The sequence below is a fragment of the Grampus griseus genome (assembly GCF_964374135.1).
Source record: "Grampus griseus genome assembly, chromosome: 4".
Classification (NCBI taxonomy): domain Eukaryota; kingdom Metazoa; phylum Chordata; class Mammalia; order Artiodactyla; family Delphinidae; genus Grampus; species Grampus griseus.
This window is the reverse complement of record NC_138997.1, coordinates 8,041,410-8,065,289: the sequence shown is the minus strand read 5'-3', so window position 1 is coordinate 8,065,289 and position 23,880 is coordinate 8,041,410. Positions and strand designations below refer to the sequence as shown.

Below are 23,880 nucleotides of genomic sequence, written 5' to 3'. Positions count from 1 at the left end.
ATATATTTTTGAAGCATTGGTAAATGGGGTTGTTAACTTCTCTTTCTGATTGTTGTTAGTGTACAGAAATGCAACAGATTTCTGTATATTAATTTTGTGTCCTGAAACTTTACCAAATTCGTTGATGAACTCTAGTAGTTTTTGGTGGCATATTTAGGATTTTTAGTATCAGGTCATCTGCAAATAGTGACAGCTTTACTTCTTCCTTTCCAATTTGGATTCTTTTTATTTCTTTTTCTTGACTGATTGCTGTGACTAGGACTTCCCATACTGTGCTGAATAAAAGTTGTAAAAGTGTGCATCTTTGTCCTGTTCCTGATCTTAGAGGAAATGCTTTCAGCTTTTCACTGAGTGTGATGTTAGTTATGGGCTTTTTGTATACAGTCTTCATTATGTTGAGATTCATTTCCTCTATATCCACTTTGTGGAGAATTTTTATCATAAATGGATGTTGAATTTTGTCAAAAGGTTTTTCTGCATCTATTGAGATGATCATATGGTTTTTATTCAATTTGTTAATGTGGTGTATAACATTGATTGTATTATAAAGTGGTTTTAAATGAAGAATCTTCATTTTTAAAGGTACTCATTTTAGACATAATCATTATTGAGTTCTCCCCCCCTAAATATAGGAAGAAAAATGATTTAGCTTTGAAAAGCCATTTCTTTCCCTGTTTTTGACAAGTTAGGGTGAAAATGGGAAAATGTATTTATAAGAGTGTTAGATACCAGATTAAGAAGGATGTTACTGAAAGCCACATTCCTTTAAAGCAGTGGTATAACTATTCACATGTAGTATGCTAAAGAATGAGTAAGTGAGAAGGCCATATTGTATTCTATTGAAAAACAGGAATAAAATATGAAAGCAAAAATTACAGAACTCTTTGTCTGTTATGGTTTTCTTCAGTGCTTTTAAGTTTTTTATCAGTAAGCTACATTTTAAAGTAATTGCTACAAAAGCAAGTTGAAGATTTACAATATTGTGTGCCTAATACAAAATATTTAGTATTACAAAGAATCTTTGTTACTCTTAAAATTATACCTTATAATTTATAATACTATAATTATATATTATTATAACTTATAATACTATAATCATAATATTATCTTACTATACTACTACTTGTGAATACTTGTGAATTTTAAAAGTGTATCACATTTCCTAGAATAGCTTTCATTTGATAATGAGAATGCACTCTTTTATTTTTTTTGTTAATTTTTACATTATAGTAATGTGTTATAATTCAAGTTTTCTTTGTAAATTGTCATTCATGACATGTTTTCTTGGTGGCTAAAAAAGTTGATACGCATCAGAAAAAGCAAGGGGTATCATTCTAATAGAAGTAAGACTGCTTATTTAGTCAGCCTTGGGGGTTGTGTGATTGTGCACAAATAACAAATTCTGAATGGGGCAGAAACACTAATTTTTGCTTTATTGGTAGTATTCTCTCATTGCTTGAAAACCTCTGAGGTTAGATCTGAGAACTTCGAATAAGTAAGTACTAATGAAGTACTTACAAGTTAGGTCAGCTGCTAAGTAGAGGGAATAAAGTATGTCTTAGGTGCCAGACAGTATAGCCTTTATAAAATAAACTTCTCTCTTTAATAGTCCAGGTAGAAAATATGCAAGTAGGGCTCCTGTGCTTCTGCTGGTTCACCCTGCACACAGTACTCTCACAGTAGAGGGTACCCACTGCAACTGGTCACTCCAAAGCCAGAGGTTGAAGGCTCTTTGCAGACTCACTAAGGAGATATTACACTTGGCCTGTTATAATATTCTCATCTCTTTTCTGTTAGACAATAATATATAACAAAATTTTTTGATACACTTTCCCTAGTAAAGACTACACTAGTTTTATATTTCAATCCTTATGACACCAGATTAGTTTTTTTGATAGTCTGTCACAAATCAATGCCAGATTTCTTTTTTTTTTAAATGTTGTGGGCCTTCGAATTGTATCCTGTATAAAGGGCAAGCTATTTGTAATTGAATATGACTTAAAATTTTTCAGCTCAAGCTCATCTCTTCCATACTTTAGAGGATGGAATTCTGGAGCCCCAACTTAATATATTTTTAGACATTTAAGCTAAACCACAGCCCCCAAGGACAGCATGGCTGCCGCCTGTGAGCATACCCATGCTCTAGACCACCCTTTGATCTTGTAGATCAACAGTGGCCCCTTGTGTGCATGGACATTTAGATTCTTTCCTTTTTATAAAAAATCATCAGCTTTAGATAATTATCAACTTTAGACTTTGTCTAGTGTCTAAAGCTCTGAGACTGTGTATATTTTTAGTTAGCAAACCAATACATCTGCATACCACGTGTTTATCAAAAAGTTCTATATAGAGTTGATTTCTGCCAGAGCCTTTTGCTTCTGTCAGATGCCTGCTTTAGACAATTCATCTTAAGAGAGAGACTCTAAAGGATCTTCAGTGATTGTCCTTTTCTGTTGTCATGTTAAACCTATCTCTGATTGTACCAACTTGCCTTCCTTAATTTAGATTTCCAGTATAATTGTCTCAGTTTGGCTATATTCCATGACTTGTGATATTATTTTATCCTTATCTTGGTGGGCCAGTAATATATCTATTTTTTATTTTAATAATTTCAGATGTGTTTGGGGAATAAATATGAATGGCAAGCAATAAAATGATTTTAGGATAGGATTCATTTAATTTAGAATTAACTAGAAACCCCTTTACAGTATTTGAATGCTCTCTATTGAAAAATCTTCTATAATGTAAATACAAATATTTCTGCCTCATCGTGGAATATTCTTGTTGTTGTTTGAGTTGGATCAATCCATCAATATTTATTTAATACCGTCTACTTATACACTGGATGGTCCCAAGAAATAAAAGATTAAACTTCTTGACTTCGAGGAGTGTGCTGTTTAATTGAGGAGGTAGAATGTATGTTGTACACCTTCTGTAGTCCTTCAGATGAGCAAGTGCGTTCAGCTGGTGTTCACAAGGAGAGGGGGAAGCCAGTCTGGTTTATGGTAATCAGAGAATGCTCGGTGAAAAAAGTAAAACTGGGGTATGTAAAATTAATTTCAATGGAGAGGAAAATCTTCTAGGTGAGGAAAGGGCGTGAGTAAAGACACTGTCAGTGTAAGACAGGAATGTCTGACAGAGTTGTCCATAGCTAAAGGAAATTTGCCAAATATATAATTTTAAAAGTAGGTTGAGACTAGGTGGTAGAGGGTCTTGAACGTTAGGCTAAAGGAACTAATATTTATCTGTAAGTAGTAAATACTTGAAGAAAGAAGTCATATGATGGAAGCAGTATTTCAGGCTGTGCTGTGTAAGATGGTTGGGTGGGGAGATGCTGGGTGCAGGGGGACTATCTAGAGTACTGGCAGAAATCTTGATCCTAACGACCTGTATCTGATAAGTAATAGGCAATGGAATATTTTTTTAAATCTGGGGTAAATACACATAATGTAAAATTGATCATTTTAACCATTTTAAAGTGTACGATTCAGTGACATTAAGTGCATTCCCAATGTTGTACAGCTATCACTACTACCCATTACCAGAACTTTCTCATCATCCCAAACAGAAACTGGTATTGGAATTTTAAAGGAAGGTTGCCAGAGACAGAAATATGAGAGAGAAAACATGGGCAGAAACATGATAGCTGATAATTAGAGGGTGAGCATAAGAAAGGAGTGAAAAACTGTGGGACAAGTAGCGTGGTGGCCTGACTCTGGTGGCCATAACTTTGGTGAAGCCCACAGAAATGGGCCCTGGGAAGGCCACAGCAGCAGAGGGCATTTATTAAACTTTTGTGAATGGAAACAATTAAATTGGGAAGGAAATTTCTGAGGCATAGGTTGACATAGCACTGGGGAGAGCTCCCTGCCAACTCCTGTGCTTTGACAAGGCTTAAAGCAACTAACGTTGTTTTGTCTTCAGTAATTCAAATCTTTTCTATCTCTACCTACGGTGGATCTTAACATTTTATAAAATGCTTCAGTCTGTTAGACTTGATCTTTTGTCCTGAAATGAAGAAGCTCAGTCTTCAACTTTCTAGGAACCTTCTGTGGCTGACTAATTCTCCTTCTCTACCTTCAGGTGAACTTGGGACTTAGCCCAAAGGCTCAGATGCTATTACCTTCAGGTGAATTGGGGACTTAGCCCAAAGGCTCAGATGCTTGGTAGGATCTGATGATCTCTTTGTGGGGACTTTATTGTCTGTCTCCTATCTCAGAGATCCAGCTGTTGTTATTGAAGAAAGAGGAGAGATCCTGATGTGGCATCTTGGTAATTGGTCTATTAATAACAATAATGGAAGTCAAGAAAGGAAGATTATGGGGCCATGATGAGGAGCTCATTTTATTTTATTTTATTTTATTTATTATTATTTTTTTGCGGTACGCGGGCCTCTCACTGTCGCGGCCTCTCCCGTTGCGGAGCACAGGCTCCGGACGTGCAGGCTCAGCGGCCATGGCTCACAGGCCCAGCTGCTCCGCGGCATGTGGGATCTTCCCGGACTGGGGCACGAACCCGTGTCCCCTGCATCAGCAGGGAGACTCTCAACCACTGCGCCACCTGGGAAGCCCGAGGAGCTCATTTTAAATGAATAAAATGAACGTTAGTGCTTGGGAGAGGGGTATCAGGCTGAAGATGTGAACTTTATAGTCATCTTTGTAGACTTAATCGTGTTCATACTTAGAACCCTGAGCATCACTTATGTGTGGACAATAGTGTAGCTGTAAACTGATGAGAGCAAGGGGATTTTATATACCTTTCATCATGACTTAAGTACCTTTTCTGTGCCGAGATTTTGCCTAGAGGCTTTACATATGTGTGCCTTCCAAACTCCATTACAGCTACTCCTACAAATATTTCATAGATAAGAAAAGTGAAGTTTGGGGAGGGTAAGTTACTTACCAAAGAGCAAGCAGCTAGAATGTGCAGAGCTAGGACCTGCCTCACTCCGAAGCCCAAGCTTTTTCCATCATACTGTGCATATAAGTCAGCTCAGGCCGCCATAAAAGAATACCACAGACTGGGAGACTTAACCAACAGAAATGTATTTTCTCACCGTTCTGGAGACTGGAAGCCCAACATCAAGGTGCTGGCCAGGGTAATTTTTGGAGCTCTCCTGAGCTTGCAAGGGTACCTTCTCACTGCTGCCTCCCATGGCCTTTCCTGTGTGTGTGCTCTCCTGCCTCTTCCCCTTCTTGTAAGGACATCAGTTCTTTTGGATTAGAGCTTCAGCTATATGACCTCACGCAACCTTAATTACCTTTGTAAAAGCCCCGCCTCTACATACAGCACGTTGGGGGTTAGGGCTTCAGCCTATGAATTTTGTAGGGACGAAATTCAGTCCATAACACTACTTTTAAAAACTTACCACAGTTTGGTATATGTATGATTAAAAATTAATTAGTAAAATGCCTACAGTGGATGCTAACTAGGTGGTCTCTGGAATAGAAATCATGACTACAGAATTGATGTCTTTTTCTTGGAAATCTTTAAAGATGACTAGCAGAGCTAGGAGTAAGGAATGAGTTTAAAACAAACAATAAGCTGTGGAAAAAAATGTTACTGGGGTGTGTTTTCATTTTTTGTATAGATAATTTTCTGTATTTTTGTTTGTATTTTAATATTGATTCTCTTTAAGAATTTATTCCTTTTAGTGATAATAGGTGCTAGTGACTCCTCACTGCATAATACCTAGAAGATATTTTATTTATATAACCTCTTTTGATCCCAGCATCAACTCTGATGAGGTACAGATAGGATAATCTTCATTCTGAAGAAAGAAATTATAGCATATGGCTTAGAGCATAGGCTCTGGGTCCGTTCTGACTAGTTACAAATCTGTTTGCCCACTGCCCGCTGCATTGGTACAGACAGGCTATTTCACCTTTCTGCGCCTTAGTATATTAGGTATCTATTGTTACGTAACAATTTTCTTAAAACTACTCTAAACGTGTATTTTCTGTCATGGTTTCTGTGGGCTAGGCATTCAGGTGTGGTTTAGTTAGGCAGTACTGGTTCAGAGTCTGTCAGGGAGTTGCTTTCAATTTAGTGCTGGCTCTGGGTGAGAAGCCTCAGTTCCTTTCTCTGTGGGCCTCTCCTGATGGCCGCTTGAGTGTTCTCATAACATGTCACTGGCTTCCCCCAGAGTGAGCACGTCAAGAGAGATGGAAGCTGTCTTTTCAATGACCTAGCCCCAGAAGTCAAATAGCATCATTGCCCCACATTGTGTTCATTAGGAGCGAGTCCTTAATCTGGCCCATATTCAAGAGGAGAGGAATTAGGCACCATCTTTTGAAGGAAGAAGTGTCAGACTTTGTGGACGTTGTGAAACCACCACACTTAGTTTCCCTAACTGTTGTAGTAGTTTGTTCATAGTAGTGTTTACTTCCTGAGTTTGTTGTGGATAAGTTTATCCATTAAAGCGCTTAAAACAGTGTCAGTCATATATGTTTAATAAATGTTAAGTTGGTGCTTCTCAACTGTGGAAGCCCAGAATTATTATCTGGGAAGCTTTGAAAAATCCCAGAGATCATTACATCCTACGCCAATTAAGTCATCATCTCTAGAGATGAGACACAGGCATCCATTGTTCGAATGCAGTCTTCCTTCCCTTAAAATTGATTTCTTTATCCTTTCTGTATCCTAACTTCCCTGTCTCTTAAAAAAAAAATTACAGAAGAGTAAGTGCACCTACCTGCTTAATGATTAAGGAGGAGGAAGGAAAAGGGACAAAATGAGTTCCAGTTTGGAGTTAAATGAAGATTTCAAAATTCTTGCCAAAGTTAATTGAAACTACTTGAACTTTTGATTGTTGGTTGAGCTGGTAAATCACACAATGTGGACAATATCTTCCAGAAATTCATTTGGGAATATTTTTGGAATGGCTACCAGTTATCAATTTTTATTTTTTAAAATATTTTATATAATTTTAATGAAAGCATAAGCCTGCAAATATGGCCTGTTATATATAGTGCAGGACTTTTTAAATATTAAATCAGTGATTGGAAATTTTTCAGTTATTAAATTGAGGTGAAGGCATTGTTTGGTATTTTATTGATCACATAGAAAAGTAGGATACTGTCCTGCCAACAGTGGGCTTACAGTTTTAGTAGGGAACTAGAACATGTACATAGAGAGCCAGGATACACAGAATAAAGTGGGGTTGACAGCGAGGAATGATTTCTAAGTCAGATGATAAGGCGGGTTTATGGAAGAAGGAATTAGTACCTGAACTGGGCTTTGGAGGGCTGGTAGAATTCCCACAGATGGTGTTCGTTTTAGGAAGAAGGATTACAGGAGCAAAGGTGTTTGGAAAACAGAGGTACGTGATTTCAGCAGTGAGCATAGAGTGTGTGTTCAGGAAGGTGGGGGGAATGGGTGGTTAATATAATATAATTGGGTTTGTCAGTAACATTATTAATCAAATACTGAAGAGGCACATTGTTAAGTGATTCTATTACTCAATAAAATTCATCATCTTATTGCTTTTGACATATTTTCTTTTATTTAAAGAAATATTTTTGTCAAACTAATACATGCGTATGGTTTTATTAAAAAATCAAATAAAATTGAAAGATTTTTATAGAAAACCCCTACACACCCTTAGGCAGCCCTTAATTTTCTTTCCCAGAGCAAATCAGTTTTCACTTACCTAGCTGTTCTTTTGGTATTTGCTTCCATTTGATAATATAATGTTATCTTGATCTCTCACTTTCAGACATTATCTCATTGCCTCCACTTACGAAATATGTGGAATTAGCTATTACATTGTTACTTACTCCAGTATCGTTCTATCATAATTTTAGCTGAATTCATAATTAATTTTTACCTTGTTAAGACTGTGTGAGGGTGTGTGCCTGTGTGAGGTGCATTGCCTGATGTTAATATTTGTCTTAGGTTTATAGAAAATTATGTGAATGAAAACATATCTGCAATTTTTTTCATATTGCTCCAACAAATCCACCATTACCTATTTTTCTCAAAACATCAGATAATTTATCAATTCTTTATTTCTGGGGTGATTCCTCTTTGGCCCTTTTGCTTCTTCTCCCCAAGTAGTAGGTGTCACCCTGAGCCTCCCACACCAGTCTTCCTGGACCTGCTGTTCCCTGCAGTCCCTTCTCGTCTATTGTGTTGGACACACAGCAGATCCCTTCAACCTGGAAAATATTGTCTTTTGGTCTTGGAAATGTACCTGTCTTATCTTTTATTGTGCCTTTAGAGGTTTAATAATTTTCTTTTAAATCTGTTCTCTGTGAAATTTAGTCAACTTTATTTTCCAACCTTGTTTGTTTGAATTTTAGCTTTTCGATTTTAATAGCCAACATATTTATGCTCTGTTTCAAAGTACTCTGTTTTATAGCATTCTATTCTTATTCTTTCTGAGATACAAATAAGGCTTTTGGTGGTATGTGCTTGTTTGTTTTTGGTTTGGTTTTCTCCCCCTTATATTTCTTTTTGTATCTCTTTACTCAAACATAGGAGCATCTTTGGCTGCTGTGATTTAGGAATAACATTTTGTATGTGGGCCGCTGGGCTTGTCTACTGGTGTACCTCACTTCAGGAAGATTAGATAGTGGGGATATAGGGAAATCTAGCTGTTTCATTGGGGACCCACACATGTCAATGTGTGGACATATTTTTCTCTTCAACCATTGAGTTCCTCGAGGGCAGGAGTGGGAGGGACGTGGGAAGTAAGCTAATGGACCCGTTAGTTCTCAGCACATTTTCACTAATCTTTACGTTTTCAGCTGTGTTCCTTGCTCTAGCCCTTAGCTATCTCAGATGTCCAAGAATTCACTGACATTATGAAGAGCCTAAACGTCAGCACTTCTGCCTGCCGGCACGCTTGCCTGGGTGCTCGGGGTGGCGGAAGCTCCCTGGAGCCTGCCGGGCTTTCCAACAGCCTGTCTGTTTTCAGTCACCTGCATTCACTTCCAAATGGCTTTGAAATCTCATCCCCTTCTGTCTTCTCCGCTGTTCTTTTTTTGCTTGCGGGCGCTTATACTTTTTAAACATCATTTTACCATCATTTTAGTGGGGTCTTGGGAAGAATATGTGATCAGTTCGTCTCTTTAAATGGACATTCTCCTTTGCCTCCCCCCGCATACTTGATTTTAAATGGGATAGAATTTTACAATAGCGGCTGTTCAAACACTATGTGAGAGTTAAGTACCTGTGAATTTTAGCTTATGAGCATTGGATAATGTAGACAGCATCTGTTTTTCTTAAGAAAACCACCCTAGTAATGCCATTTTAATCAGTACAGAGCCTAATGGTAAAGAAATCTAATTTCGTACACTGACTTGTGCTTGAGGCTTGTGCTGGTTTTCTTCATTACGTGAGGTATTCACTAGATAAGTCTGAGTTAAGGCTGTCTCTTATCTATTCTATTGATATATATCATAATGCCACTTGTATTGTTTGACGTTAGCTGAGTGGTTTGGCCTTGCAAATTTTAAAGTACTATGCAGATGTTGGCTAGTTATAATACTAGTTCCTTTTTTTTTTTTTACATCTTTATTGGAGTATAACTGCTTTACAATGGTGTGTTAGTTTCTGCTTTATAACAAAGTGAATCAGTTATACATATACGTATGTTCCCATATCTCTTCCCTCTTGCGTCTCCCTCCCTCCCACCCTCCCTATCCCACCCCTACAAATAGAACTACCATATGACCCCGCAATCCCACTACTGGGCATATACCCTGAGAAAACCGTAATACAAAAAGACTCATATACCAAAATGCTCATTGCAGCTCTATTTACAATAGCCCGGACATGGAAACAACCTAAGTGTCCATCATCGGATGAATGGATAAAGAAGATGTGGCACATATATACAATGGAATATTACTCAGCCATAAAAAGAAATGAAATTGAGCTATTTGTAATGAGGTGGATAGACCTAGAGTCTGTCATACAGAGTGAAGTAAGTCAGAAAGAGAAAAACAAATACCGTATGCTAACACATATATATGGAATTTAAGAAAAAAAATGTCATGAAGAACCTAGGGGTAAGGCAGGAATAAAGACACAGACCTACTAGAAAACAGACTTGAGGTTATGGGGAGGGGGAAGGGTGAGCTGTGACAAAGCGAGAGATGAGGCATGGACATATATACACTACCAAACGTAAGGTAGATAGCTAGTGGGAAGCAGCTGCATAGCACAGGGAGATCAGCTCGGTGCTTTATAATACTAGTTCTTAAGTCATTACTCCTTTGGTCGTGTGAGCTCCAGAGGAAGCATATGAAACGTCTCCTTCCCTAGGTTCATTCCTTCTTACTGAGTTCCTTTTCTTTCAAAATTATTCAACCCTCACAAATTTGTTTCTATGAAAAAGAGAATCATTATATTAAACTCCAAGTTTAAGCCCTTTCCATTTTCAGTATATGCCTTTTAGGTTTTCTGTAAGCAATGCCAAATATATAAATTATGCATTTTTTCTGGGTAAAGACCTAAACTCAGAGCAGAAAGCATTGCCATTTGCATATCTGTCCCAGCTGCCCGTCAGATGTGGGAACCCTCCACTGGAATAAATGAGAAAGGTGGCGTCAGGAGACCCAGGTTTCCACACATGACTTTATACATTTTGATGATATTCCAGTTTGGTTCTGCTTCCATCCAGATCCATGTGACAGGAAAAGCCTCATTCTTGTTTATAATCCCCTGTAATCTCTAAGATTGTAGATCCTGAGAGCTAGATGATCGTTTGTTTGCTGAGTACACATTTAAATATTTTCCTCTTAATGACCTTTGACACTGAGGTAGTATTAGGTAGTGAGTGGGATTATGCAAATTTGGGAAGAGAGGTCATGACTGAGCAAAGTTATTCTGCATTAGAACAACTGGTCTTGAGGTACGTGTGTGAATATGTGTGTATGTAAGCCTACACACATTGTGTGTGTATGTAAACTGACACACACACTGAAATCTTCCATCTACCTTGTCTTTTCAACCGTGTTCTCTTTATCCTTGATTGATGGCTTATACCTTAAATTCTTGTCATTTTAGTGAGTTATTAAGAGGAAAAGTAGATAAACTTTTTTTTTTTTGGTACATGATAAATGACTGGTATGTATTATTATTGAGGTGATTGTTTAAAAATAGTATATGTGGATGGGTACATGTTTCTGGAAGTACATTTCACTTTTCACTATATATACTTTTTTTTTAAACAAATGAAAATCTATTCAACATCATGAGTCATTAGGGAAGTACAACTTAAAACCACCATGCGCTACCACTTACACATTATCAGAATGACGAAAATTAAGACTGACCCTATAAGTGTTGGTGATGATATAAAGGAATTAGAGCTCTCACACACTGCTAGTATGAATGTAAAAATGATACAGCACTTTGGAAAACAGTTTGACAGTTTCGTTTCTTTTTTTAAAATGTATCTACTTTTAAAAATTGAGGTATATTTGATTCACAAAATTATATTAGTTTCATGTGTACAACATAGTGATTCAAAATTTTTATAGATTATACTCCATCAAGTTATTATAAAATATTGGCTATATTCCCTGTGCTGTACAATATATCCTTGTAGCTTATTTATTTTATTTTATTTTTATTGGAGTACAGCTGCTTTACACTGCTGTGTCACTTTCTGCTGTACAGCGAAGTGATTCATACATATACATATATCCCTTCTTTTTTGGATTTCCTTCCCATTTAGTAGATAAACTCATCTTTAACTGAAAGTTCTCATCTAACTTTTTCCTACACTGGATTTTAGAGCCAACAGAATTTCCTTATTTATTGAGATACGATTTATACAACCTAAGATTGACCCTTTTAAAGTGTACAATTCAGTGGTTTTTGTGTATTTAGAGGGCAGTCATCACTACTCTCTGGTTTTTGAACAGTCTTATCGCTCTGAAAAGAAACTCCAAGGCCATTAGTAGGCACTCCCCATTCCTTCCCCACTTCCCCCCTCCACTGCTACCAGCCCTAGAGAAACACTAATCTACTTTCCACCTATATAGGTTTCCTATCACGGCCATTTCTTATAAATGGAATCACACAATATGTGGTCTTTTGTGGCTGTCTTCTTTCACTTAGCATACATGTCAAGGTTCATCCATGCTGGAACATACATCAGTACTTCATTCCTTTCATGGCTGGGTAATAGTCCATTGTATGACTATACTACATTGTATTTATCCACTCATCCGTTGATGGACATTTGGGTTGTTCTCCCCGTTGGCTAACAGGAATAATGCTGCTACGAACATTTATGTACAAGTTCTTGTGTGGACATATGTATTCATTTCTCTTGGGTGTCTACTTAGGAGTGGAATTGCTGAGTCAAATGGTGACTTTAACATTTTAAGGACCAGTTTTCCAAAGTAGTTGCACTATTTTATGTTTTCATCAACAATGAATGGAAGTTTTAATTTCTCTACATTGTTGATAATACCTGTTATTGTCTGTGTTTTTTTATTTTCATTATCCTCATAGTACCGACAGTAGAGTTTCGTAATAGCATGAAGATTATGGGCTTGAAGAGGAAAAAAAGAGACCCAGCAGCTCCAAGTCCAAGAAGATAATGTCTGTTGGGGAGTTTTGGAACAAATTATTGCAAACCGAGTGAAATCCTCGGTAAATTCTGCACTTTGCATGAATGCTTTTGTGAGGAGGTCCTGTTTAGATTGAGCTGGAAGAGGGAAAGAGAGAACAGCCCACAGATGAGTTATTTAAAAAAGAAGTAAAACAACTTGTATCAGTAGAATCAGCTCAGATAAAATATTGAAAATTTGTGTAAAGAATATCAGTTTGAAGGGATGCCAAGTGACGAGCTTGCTAGACACCTGCATCTCTACCTGAACTGAGTTAAGCTGTGTCCTGAACATATGTCCTGAAGCCCTGCTTTGCTGAGCCCATGGGCATAGTCAAGCTTTACACTGAGTCCATAAACAATTTGAAGACTTAAGGGGAAGGAGAAGACATCCAGAACAGTCTTAAATAACTCTGGGCTTGATGGTTTGGTGTCCTGTGGCTTGAACCGATCCAGTCCACTTACAGCTGAGCACAAGTGTCAGCTGGATCAGCGGTGGAGGGTGGATAGAATAGGAGCGGTATGATTTGCACTGAAACTACATACTTACTGTACTTTGCTCGCTTAATATAGCACTAGATTTATGGAGAAAGCCAAGTTTTATTGGCTGGGATATTGCCAGTGCTGTTGAAGGTTAGCATCATTGTGGGAGGCTCCCCCTCCTATATGCTATGACGTTTTTTCCCATGCTCCTGTGTACAGACATTCCCACATTATAAACAGGTTCTTCAGCTGTTACATGCTTGTGTCTAACATTTAGCCTAGATGTGAGCTCTTAGTTTTGATATTTAGATAGAATATTTTACATGCTTGTTATATATATATATATATATATATATATATTTTTTTTTTTTTTTTTTTGCGGTACGCGGGCCTCTTACTGCTGTGGCCCCTCCCGTTGCGGAGCACAGGCTCCGGACACACGGGCTCAGCGGCCATGGCTCACGGGCCCAGCCGCTCCGCGGCATGTGGGATCTTCCCGGACCGGGGCACGAACCCGCGTCCCCTGCATCGGCAGGCTGACTCTCAACCACTGCGCCACCAGGGAAGCCCGCTTGTTATATTTTTAAACTATGTCTTTGTCCCCACTGACAGGCATGCAGCCCTCAGTGGATGCCCACAGAAAAGATACGCTGATCTACTACTTAGGTGTCATGGAGAGTTAGGTTTTGGCTATAAGACTGAAATGTGAACCTAACTCTTTGCTCTTCTGTGCCCTTTGCCTTTGCTTTAACTTGTGGGTTCCTTCTGGGAGTGGGAGTGTCAGTGTAGATACCAGCTAATTTGGCAATAAACACACCTCTGCATCTTGCAGAAGCTAATCAGCATGATAAGATTTGTCGTTTCATTAATAGCTTCTAAGAATAGGCTGTAATTTATTAATTTTTATTAGTCACTTTATCATCCTGCCCTTTGAGAAATTTGCGTGAGGCTTCTGAGAACGTTGTCAAGGGCAAGGGTTGCGAGAGAGCTGTAAAAATATAACCTCTCCCTTTACGTGGAAAAATACCAATTCCATTAACCATAAGATATAATTATGTATATAAACTTCTCGTCACTCTAAAGAAGCGATTCCACTCCTGAGGAATGAAATGCGGGGGTAAGATTCAGGCCAATCCAGGGTAGCTGGTGTTTTATGATTATTTTTCCCATTCTTCTGTGAATGCGTATTTAGAAAGAAATATAGTTCGTGTTTTGTTTATTCTTACATGTTGTATAAAACATTCTGTGACCTGACACTCTTGTAGGCTTTTATTAATATGCTGTTCCCCGCATACTCCCCAGCATCTAAGAAGCTATAATTGATTGTAAATGAATGAAGATTCCCACCCCCGACTGCTCACCAATTTTGCTTGTTTATTTGTTGACTCAAGAAACATTTCTTAAATATTTACATGTCTGAGACAGTGTGCTAAGTGCTGTGTAATAACGATGCTAGTAACAGCGAGCTTTGTTGGAGCGCACCGATCAGATCATGTGCTCTTGAGGTCAGACTGCCGGGATCTGAGTTGCAGCTTGGTCACGTGGTAGCTGTGTGAACATGGAAGAGTTAATTAATCTCTCTCTTTCAGTCTAGTCATCTCTAGCTGGGGGTGCCTAAGATTCCTATCGCTGCTGTGACAGATTACCAGAAATGTAGTGGCTTGGAACATCACACGTTTACCGTCTCCTTGTTCTATGGGAAGTGTGTAAGCTCAGCTGGTTTCTCTCCCCAGGTCTCACAGGTCAAAACCGACGTGTCAGTCAGCCTGAGTTCTTGCTGCTTCCAGGCTCATTCGGGTTTGGGGGAGTTTTCAGTTCCACGTGGTTGTGAGGCCACGGCCCCTGTTTCCCTGCTGGCTTCTCCACTTTTGGAGGCTGTCCATATTCTCAGGCTTGTGACCTTCCTCCGTCTTCAGGGTCAGCAGCAGCTCACTATTCTATCGGATAGATTAGCAAGTTTTCAGAAATCCTTGTGTGAGACTTAATGAGGAAATAAAAAGCTACTTCAGTGAATCTGGCGCCATGAAGCTAAATATTTTGGTTCTTTTCATGGCTGACCTTCTCACGGCCCTGAGATACATCGTAGTAGAGATTAGCGTTTTGCCAGTTGTTGTTTTTTTTCTCCTTGAGGCTAAGATTGTGTGTATAGTAATGCAGAATCACTTCATGGCCACTGAAAAGTCACAGCACATGACAAGCGCTAGGATAAATGTCCAGATTAGAGTTAGGTGCCATCCCGTGATGTGGGTCCAGCGTTACTGATGATGATCCTAATCTCTTTTTAATGAGAGCAAATACTTGTCACATGGTTCAGCGTTTGCTACCTAATCTGGAGCAAAAGTTCTTACGGTACCATCTTCTTCAACTGCTGAGTAGTTTACCTGTATACCACATGTACTGTGTGCTAGTTTCTTGTTTGCGGTGTAGCTTAAAAAATGGGTCAAATTCAGCCAACAGTGAAAATCTTTTAAGAAACATGAATAATTTGAAGTGGCCCTTTTCACTAATGGAAAAAAGTTAGTTCTTGTCCTAGGAAAAGATTGATGTTAAGGAAAATGATGACTGTTTCAATTATTAAACCATTATTCCATCTGCAAAGTTTTCTTAAGCCTTTTGGATTAATAAATTATACACATCCTAATTTTTTATTCCAATTGAATTCTAGAAGTAACCTCAAGTTTAAAACAGTTACAATATTCTAATACATCCGCAGAGGCGCACTTCACTACTTCTGAGGCCTTTCTGTGGAATTTTATTGCCGAGTGTCCTTCCTCTCTGACCACCAAAGGATTTCTTATCATTTAAATACTCCCTGTAGTATAATTCCTATGTAACACCCTGACCCAGCTAGTTCTGTAAATGGACTAAATTAGTCCACATCTCTTTTAGACATATTTGATATATAGATGTCTCTTTATTCCTATAGTATTAGGTCTTACTGGGTGGCTTAAAAGTGTGCCTTAAATGTGTATCGATCTATTAAAACTACTTCTTGATCACTTTTTATATGCCAGGCATTGAGGGGCTTTAAAAGATGTTTAAAACTCGATCTCCAACTCTGAAAGAGCTTACATTTGCCAGTTTGTGGTTTGTTTTTTTTTTTTTACTTTAACTTCCTCCAAACATCAAATGCATTGTCAACTACGCCTTCCTGACAATCTTATTTATAATTACAGTCACCACGCCTCACCCTGGCCGGTACTCCCAGTTTCTTCTAGCCCTATCACTATATTTATTTTTTAATGTCTCATCCACGAGAATGTAAGTTCCATCAAGGCAGGGATTTCTGTTTTGTTTACTGATGTATCCCAAATGCTTAGAATTGTGCCTGACATAGAGTAGTTAACTCAATAGCTACCTGTTGAATGATTGAATAAGTATTCCATACACATAGTTTTCATGTGTAAAACAAACAGGACACACTGATACTCTATCCAGAATCTGCCCATGTCTCACCATCTTACCACTGGCAACCTGGTCCAGGCCAACTGGCCTTTCTCCTCTGGGAGTGTCACAGTGGTCCTCTAACCAGTCTCCCTGCGTTCAGCTATGCCTCCCACAGTTGGGATTCAGTACAGCAGCCAGAGTGGTCCTTTCAAGTCTCCCCACAGCTCAGAACCCTGACGTAGGGGGAGAAAAAAACCCCCATGACTTATAAGACTGTAATGACCCGCACTCACCGTCCCCTGATTTCATGTCCTACCACTCTCCCACCTTCCACCCCTTGGCCCCAGCCCCAGGACCCACTTCGGGCCCTAGCACCTGCTGTGTCCACTGCTTAGAATGCTCTTGGCTCTTTCCTTCAGCTCTGCTCGGTTGTCGCCACAGCCGAGAGGCCTTCTCGACTTCGACAAGGTAAACACAATCACTGCCTCATTACGAGGCCTTCCCCGCCATCCCTCACTCCTGCGTCACTCTGCTTTAGTCCCCCCGACCCTGCTCTATGTTTCTTCATAGCACTTCACAGCATAAATCCAAAACATTGATCTGATTTTTGTCTGTCTCCCCCACAAGTAGAATATGCTTAATACAAGCATGATGTTTATTTCGTTCAGTGCTGTATTCCTGGTGTCAGAGACAGTCAGACACGCAGACGGCATGGGATCAACATCACACGTAGCGTGCCGTAAGTATACGTTAGGAATCAACGTGCCCAATAGAGAAGCACGGCTGACGCTTGTTCATGATGTGAGACGTTGAGGGAGACATTGTCATGACCGATATAAAGGCAAGAACACGAATGAACACGGCACTGTTTATTATATTTAGGTACCAGTGAATCAAAAAGTAATGCAAGCAATAATAATTATGAACTTTGCTTCTGGAAAGCATCAGAAGGCATCTCCTTAGGCACGTTCACACCCACACTCCCCCACGGAGTGCTACGCTGGGCATTCTTCCACAGTCCCCCTCTAAACGTGTGGAGCAGTTATTAATCTTACGTGTAGGAGATCTCGTCTGTGGGGTTGCTGTAGTCGGACAATAATGGTGATATTTACCCCATATTTCTGGAAACGCAGTGCACGTGGTAGATTCTCAGTATTACGGTAGCACGTAATTAATCGGTATGGAAAGAGGCCAGTAGAAATGTCATGCTAATAAAGTAAGGTCTTGACAGCCCTGTCGATGTATTTGAACAAATTCAGGAGGTAAATTATGAATATTTAAGGTCCGAACGTGATGTGCTGCTGTCAGAGCCGCCCAAGTAGAGGCCACTCGTGTCCTCACCCAGCGAGTGAACCAGTGAATCTGTCTTCCATCAGAGGCAGCCGAAATGCTCTTGGGTAGAAGGAGATAGATATATTTTTTCCCGCATATTTACTTTTGCTTTTGGAAAACATATTCAGCGATTCTTTCATTCATGCCATAAAGGATGTCATGGTATTTTGTTAAGTTGGAGATTCTCTGAATAGATGTCTCCCTTCCTATTTTTTATTGGTTTTATTTCCTGGGAAATTATTCACTGTATTTCAGAATATTAGAAGTATGATCAAAGTACTGCTTCTTTTTCAAAGATGTCATAAATTCCTAACTATTCTGAATATATTTTTTTGATCTGGTGTCTTCACGCATCGCCTGCTGTAGGGTTTGAGGTTTCCTTTCAGAGCCAGAAAGAAGGGCAGGGGTGCACTGTCAAGGCTGTTGGAAAGCTGTTGCTTGTACCCTGAAATGCTGGGAATTAATCCACAATTTTACAATGAGAGCACACACCCATGAAGACATCCAGACTCACTTTGGATTAGTCACCATAAAGAAAGAAACAAAAAAACCAAATAGGAGTACATTTTCTCTTAGTTCACATTTACATGATATAAAGGCATGAGAAATGGGTAGTCTTCAGTTCATTTTTAATCACTGCAAACTTAATTATTTCCATTTCTTACGTATTCCTGGTAGGCAAGATCATAGTACAGTGGAAAATAATGCCATCATACGCAACATGCCACACACGTCTTTATGGATTATCAAAGTATTCGGATATGATTTCTTTTTTAAATGTAACTTAAGTTAATATGAAAAACTTCTAGAATCAAGAAATCTATTTTGCCCTAAACATTATAGTTTATTGAATCACATTGTTTGTGATCAGTAAGAAATAATTATTCTAATCATAAATAGAATGTTCTCCAATATGATTCTACCAAAGATTGAAATCTACACATTTTTTGGATTGCGATTTTTTTATATATATTTTTTAATTTATTTATTTATTTATTTATTTTTGGCTGTGTTGGGTCTTCGTTTCTGTGCAAGGGCTTTCTATAGTTGCGGCAAGTGGGGGCCACTCTTCATTGCGGTGCGCGGACCTCTCACTATCGCGGCCTCTCTTGTTGCGGAGCACAGGCTCCAGATGCGCAGGCTCAGTAGTTGTGGCTCACGGGCCTAGTTGCTCCGCGGCATGTGGGATCTTCCCAGACCAGGGCTTGAACCCGTGTCCCCTGCATTGGCAGGCAGATTCTCAACCACCACGCCACCAGGGAAGCCTGGCATTGCTATTTTTGACAGCATCACTTATTCTCATATTCATAAAGGTTAGGTTTGGATTAGGGTTTATATTAAAAGACATTTCACTAAAACCTCAGTGTGCTCATAAAACCAAATTAATGAAGGTAAAGCAAAACGTTATTTTGTTTGTGTAACAAATACTTAACATAGCACTTAGTATGTGTCAACTACTCTGTTTTAAGTACTCTACGACTGTCAACTCATTTAATCCTCATCACAACCCTACTGGATAGTTACTATTACCACTTACAAATAAGGAAACAGTTTAGTGAAGAGTCCGAGGCCACACAGGTAGTAGGTGGCTAAAGCAGGATCCTAACCCAGAAAGTGGCTCCCAAGCCTGCATTCTTACCCTGTGCTCTGCAGACACTCAGTAGCAGTCTGTGACTTTCTGTGTGTTTTCTGTGTTTTTGTTTCCTGTGATGGCACGTTGCCTATGTATCTTGTAACGCTGACTAATCAGTGTTAACCATCAGCCCTCTTCCTTTGCATCTTATTTGCTTCACTTTTCTGTTTCTTATACTCTTGACTGGCTAAAGCAGCTGGCCTATCTCAATTAAAGAATCCAATGTGCGTTAAATATAACTGGGTTAAATTTTCATTCTCTTACACATCCGTCTAAAGGATGGATTGTCATTATTCCGCTTAAGTATTCACTGTAAAAGATTTGTATTTTCCTCTGATAGAAAGTAGTATACAAAATTACTTAAGATAGCAACTTCACTGTATTTAAATATTGACAAAACAAACAAATCTTTGAGAACTGAGGAGAACTTTTCACACATCTGCCTGTGAATTTTGGCACATCGTTGGATACTTTTGGCTTTATACAAGGTTATTAGGCTTTTGTATGAGGCACATAGCAAATTCTAAACTATATGATGTGGGCGATTAAAAAGCTGTGTAAAAATTAAAAGTTTCCTTCAGTTTTCTCTGTGCACAGATTCCTGATTACTAAGTTTGGTGTCACTCATGGTAATCCTGGAAGGTCTCTTGTATCAAATTTTATTCAACCAAGAGATTCTTGTTTTTAACAGACTGGAAGACAAAAGTCAAATGGAAGATTCCACTATGAATAAAAACCCAACCATTATCTTAATATGTGTCATGAAAACACAGAATTGAAATAGTAACCTATTTTATGCACTGAATAAAAAGCTTGTGGTTTTCAGGATGTCTTGAATAAGTTAGTTATTCTTTAAAGTCAAATGCTTGAGGATCAAAAAAAAAGGCAAAAATGCCTCTTTATAATGCTGTATCTCAGTCCCTGGGAATGATTTTCTGAATTAAGTGTTATAATGTATTGTACCGGTATATCTTTGTTATTGTTACTGTAAAATATGCCTGAGAACATTTTTCGTTCTTTTTTCCTTCCAGATGACAGAAATGATGCTCAGGAGAGTAGCTTAAGAGCCTTAATAAAAGAGCTGCCAGACACCCACTACTGCCTCCTCAAGTACCTTTGCCAGTTCTTGACAAAAGTAGCCAAGCACCATGGGCAGAACCGCATGAATGTTCACAATCTCGCCACTGTATTTGGGCCAAATTGCTTTCAGTAAGTTAGTGAAGTTTTGCTGTTAATATCATCACATATCGCCTTTTCCTTTACAACTGCCTGAAATCACTGCAATGTAGAAACATATTTCAGACTAAAAAGTCAACCAGTTTATGTTGGAGAAGTTCCATTTTTGGTATTGAGCATTTTAGCCTTTTTTTTCATCCCAATTTTGAAGAAGGAAGCTATGCCTTTTTATGAAACTGTAATTTGTAATGTTCCAAACAACCTTATTTAAAATTCTGGAAATGAGTTTTACTTTCATTAAAATGGACATTTAAATAAATCTAATCTTAAACATTGATTAGAAAAAAGGGAAGGAGTTTGATATAGTATGTAATTTTTTTAATAGTGATAAAGTTCAAATCATTGCTAATAGATGGAAAATAACAAGCAGAATATGTCAGTGAGAGAAAAATGTAACCTCAGCTACATTTATTTACTTTCTAGGAATAGACCAGAAATAAACTAGTCTCCTTGGTAGGTGCTATATTTCTAGACACAGAACTTTGGTAAAACTTTATATTTTCCCTGTTATTCCTTAAAGCTCTTTAATCATTGATACATGAACTGTGATTTTGTAAACCAGAGACTTTGCTTTTAACTCTCCTATTAATACCTCTGATATCAGACATGTTCCTTCTACTTATAAGGAGAGAGAAAGAAAGACCACTGACACTTTAAAGCTGTCAGAAGTTCTCAGCAAGTTTTTTTGTTGTTTTGTTTTGTTTTGTTTTTAAATAGTATATCTGCTTATCCACTCCATTTATCTACAGACTCATTCAGCTGCCCGGAACTAGTAATATTACAGTCGTCAGAATGACTCTAAATATAAACTCTGGCTTAGATCGTAGTGACTGTGGAGAGAAATTCTACCTTGAATAACTAATCCCCCTTGTAACCTTAGAGATTTACATTTCAAATAATGGCATAGGATATGTTAGGGTCTTGTGAGCAGCTATCTCAGACACGGGCTCCACTAACATCTTATTCAGGAGCTCTGTGATAGTAAAAAGACTGTATTTGTTCTTTTTTACACTTATCTGCAGAGTAAACCTTGGGTGACCTACGTGTAAGAAATAAAGGTAAGTAGAAAACTGTTCAGTAATTTTGAAACCCTAGATTCTAGAAGAGGTGAAAATGAATTTGTAAATAGAATGCTGATCGAATGACATACGGATCATACTTCCTTGCTGACTTGTATTGGGCTTGATCTGGAATTTCTGCTTCAATTAGTCAATCATAATATCCAGTAAGAAATGAGTTATGTGGTCTTTTAATCAATATAGCTTTTCAAATTTTTTTTATTGTGGTAAAATAAACATAATATAAAGTTTACCGTTTTGAGTATGCAGTTCAATGGCATTAAGTACATTCACATTGGTGTGATCTACTAACTGATGTGTATTTCTAAACTTTTGGATTTTGAAGTCACTATTAGGTACTTTTCTCACTGACATAGAGTATAATAGTTATAGCAGGTAGTGTTTATTAAGAACTTACTAAGTACTGTACTCATTTATCTGATTGAGTCCAAAGAGGGAGAGATGGTTTATTTCGAGCTTGAAGTTCGCCGATTTAGGACAAGAAAATAGTTACTTCAGTTCCTGTGACCACAGTTAGGTCAATGACCACAGTTAGTCTAGAACTGTTACAAAAATCATCAGTAGAAAGCCTGCCATTTAAGGACAGTTCTCTCACCATGAACCACTGAAAGACAAATGAAATACTTTTCAATAACTTAGGTGAATACAATGTATACATTATATGGTCAGTAGAGGAGGATTTTTTTCTGAAAAGGGGAAATCCTCATGAAATGTTATTTTTTTAAAGGCTATAAATTTTAGATACAGAATGATATTGTTATGAGGTATACAATAATAAAACTGGAAGGAAAATACCAATAATCTATGGTTGGTATTCTGGAAGCTGGACTTCTTGGTGACTCTTAATTACCAGGTTTTCAACATGTATCTCCAGTTATGGGTTATTAAATTTAGATGATTGGGGAATATTATCACTGTAAAATATTCAAACAATGTAGAGGTATATAGAATAAAAATATCGTCCGTTAGTTCCTCCCATTTCAACCGCTTCTCTTTAGAGATAAAATCAGTAAAATACATACCGGTAGATACGTATCCTTCTTTTTTGGGGGGTGGGCACGCTGTGCAGCATGCGGGATCTTAGTTCCCCCATGAGGGATGGAACCCGTGCCCCCTGCAGCAGAAGCACCTAGTCCTAACCACTGCACCACCAGGGAAGTGTCCCCTGCTTCTTCTTTTTGAACATAGCCATAAATCTTTTTTTTTTTTTTGGCCATGCTGCATGGCATGCGGGATCTTAGTTCCCTAACCAGGGTTTGAATCTGCCCTCTGCCGTGGAAGGGCGGAGTCCTAACCACTGGACTGAGGGGGGAGTCCCGTAAATCTATTTTTTAAATATAAATGAGATTAAGATGCATATATCGTGAAGCTTGATGGTTTTTATGGTAACACTAGAACTTTTAATGACAAAATATTTATATACCTCATTCTTTTAGCTATTAAAAGTGTGAATTTATTCTAACTTAACTATCCCTCAGTTGATGAGCACTGAGGTTGTCGATTTTTTGTTATTAAAACAGTTGCAGTGCACATCTGACTCTTTAGGTACCCTGCCTTATTGCTTTGTAGAAGTTCTTTAGGTCTCTTGTCCGTTATAAAGATTACAAACATTTTCTCCCATTCTGTTGTTTGCCTTTTAGCTTTATTTATGGTGCTTTATAAATTTTTTGATTTTAATTTACTTAATGTGTCAACTCTTCCTCTTTTTATCAGAATTTAGATCTTTAATATTAATAATGTCTTGCTTAATACTAATAATATCATAAAGGTTTTACAAAACATTTTTCTTTTGTCATATTTATAGGCTTTCATGATTAGGTTTTTACTTTATCTAGAATTTATTTTTTATTTATTTTTTAATTAACTAATTATTTATCTATTTTTGGCTGCGTTGGGTCTTTGTTGCTGCGTGTGGGCTTTCTCTAGTTGCAGTGAGCGGGGGCTACTCTGCCTTGTGGTGCGCGGGCTTCTCACTGCTGTGCCTTCTCTTGTTGCAGAGCACGAGCTCTAGGTACATGAGCTTCAGTACTTGTGGCATGTGGGATCAGTAGTTGTGGCTCGCGGGCTCTAGAGCACAGGCTCAGTAGTTGTGGTGCACCGGCGTAGTTGTCCGCGGCATGTGGGATCTTCCCAGACCAGGGCTCAGACCCGTGTCCCCT

The 23,880-nt window shown here is 38.3% G+C and overlaps 1 protein-coding gene across 3 annotated transcripts in view; it reads left to right on the top strand.

The window, feature by feature from the left end:
* The first annotated feature begins 21,572 nt into the window (after nt 1–21,572).
* Nucleotides 21,573–23,880, top strand: part of FAM13A (family with sequence similarity 13 member A) — a 282,246-nt gene continuing 279,938 nt past the window's right edge. For all 3 annotated transcript variants that reach the window (XR_014296630.1, XM_082653007.1, XM_082653008.1), the window contains exon 1: nt 21,573–21,700. The gene's annotated coding sequence lies outside the window, so the exon portion shown is untranslated. The remainder of the gene's footprint in view (nt 21,701–23,880) is intronic.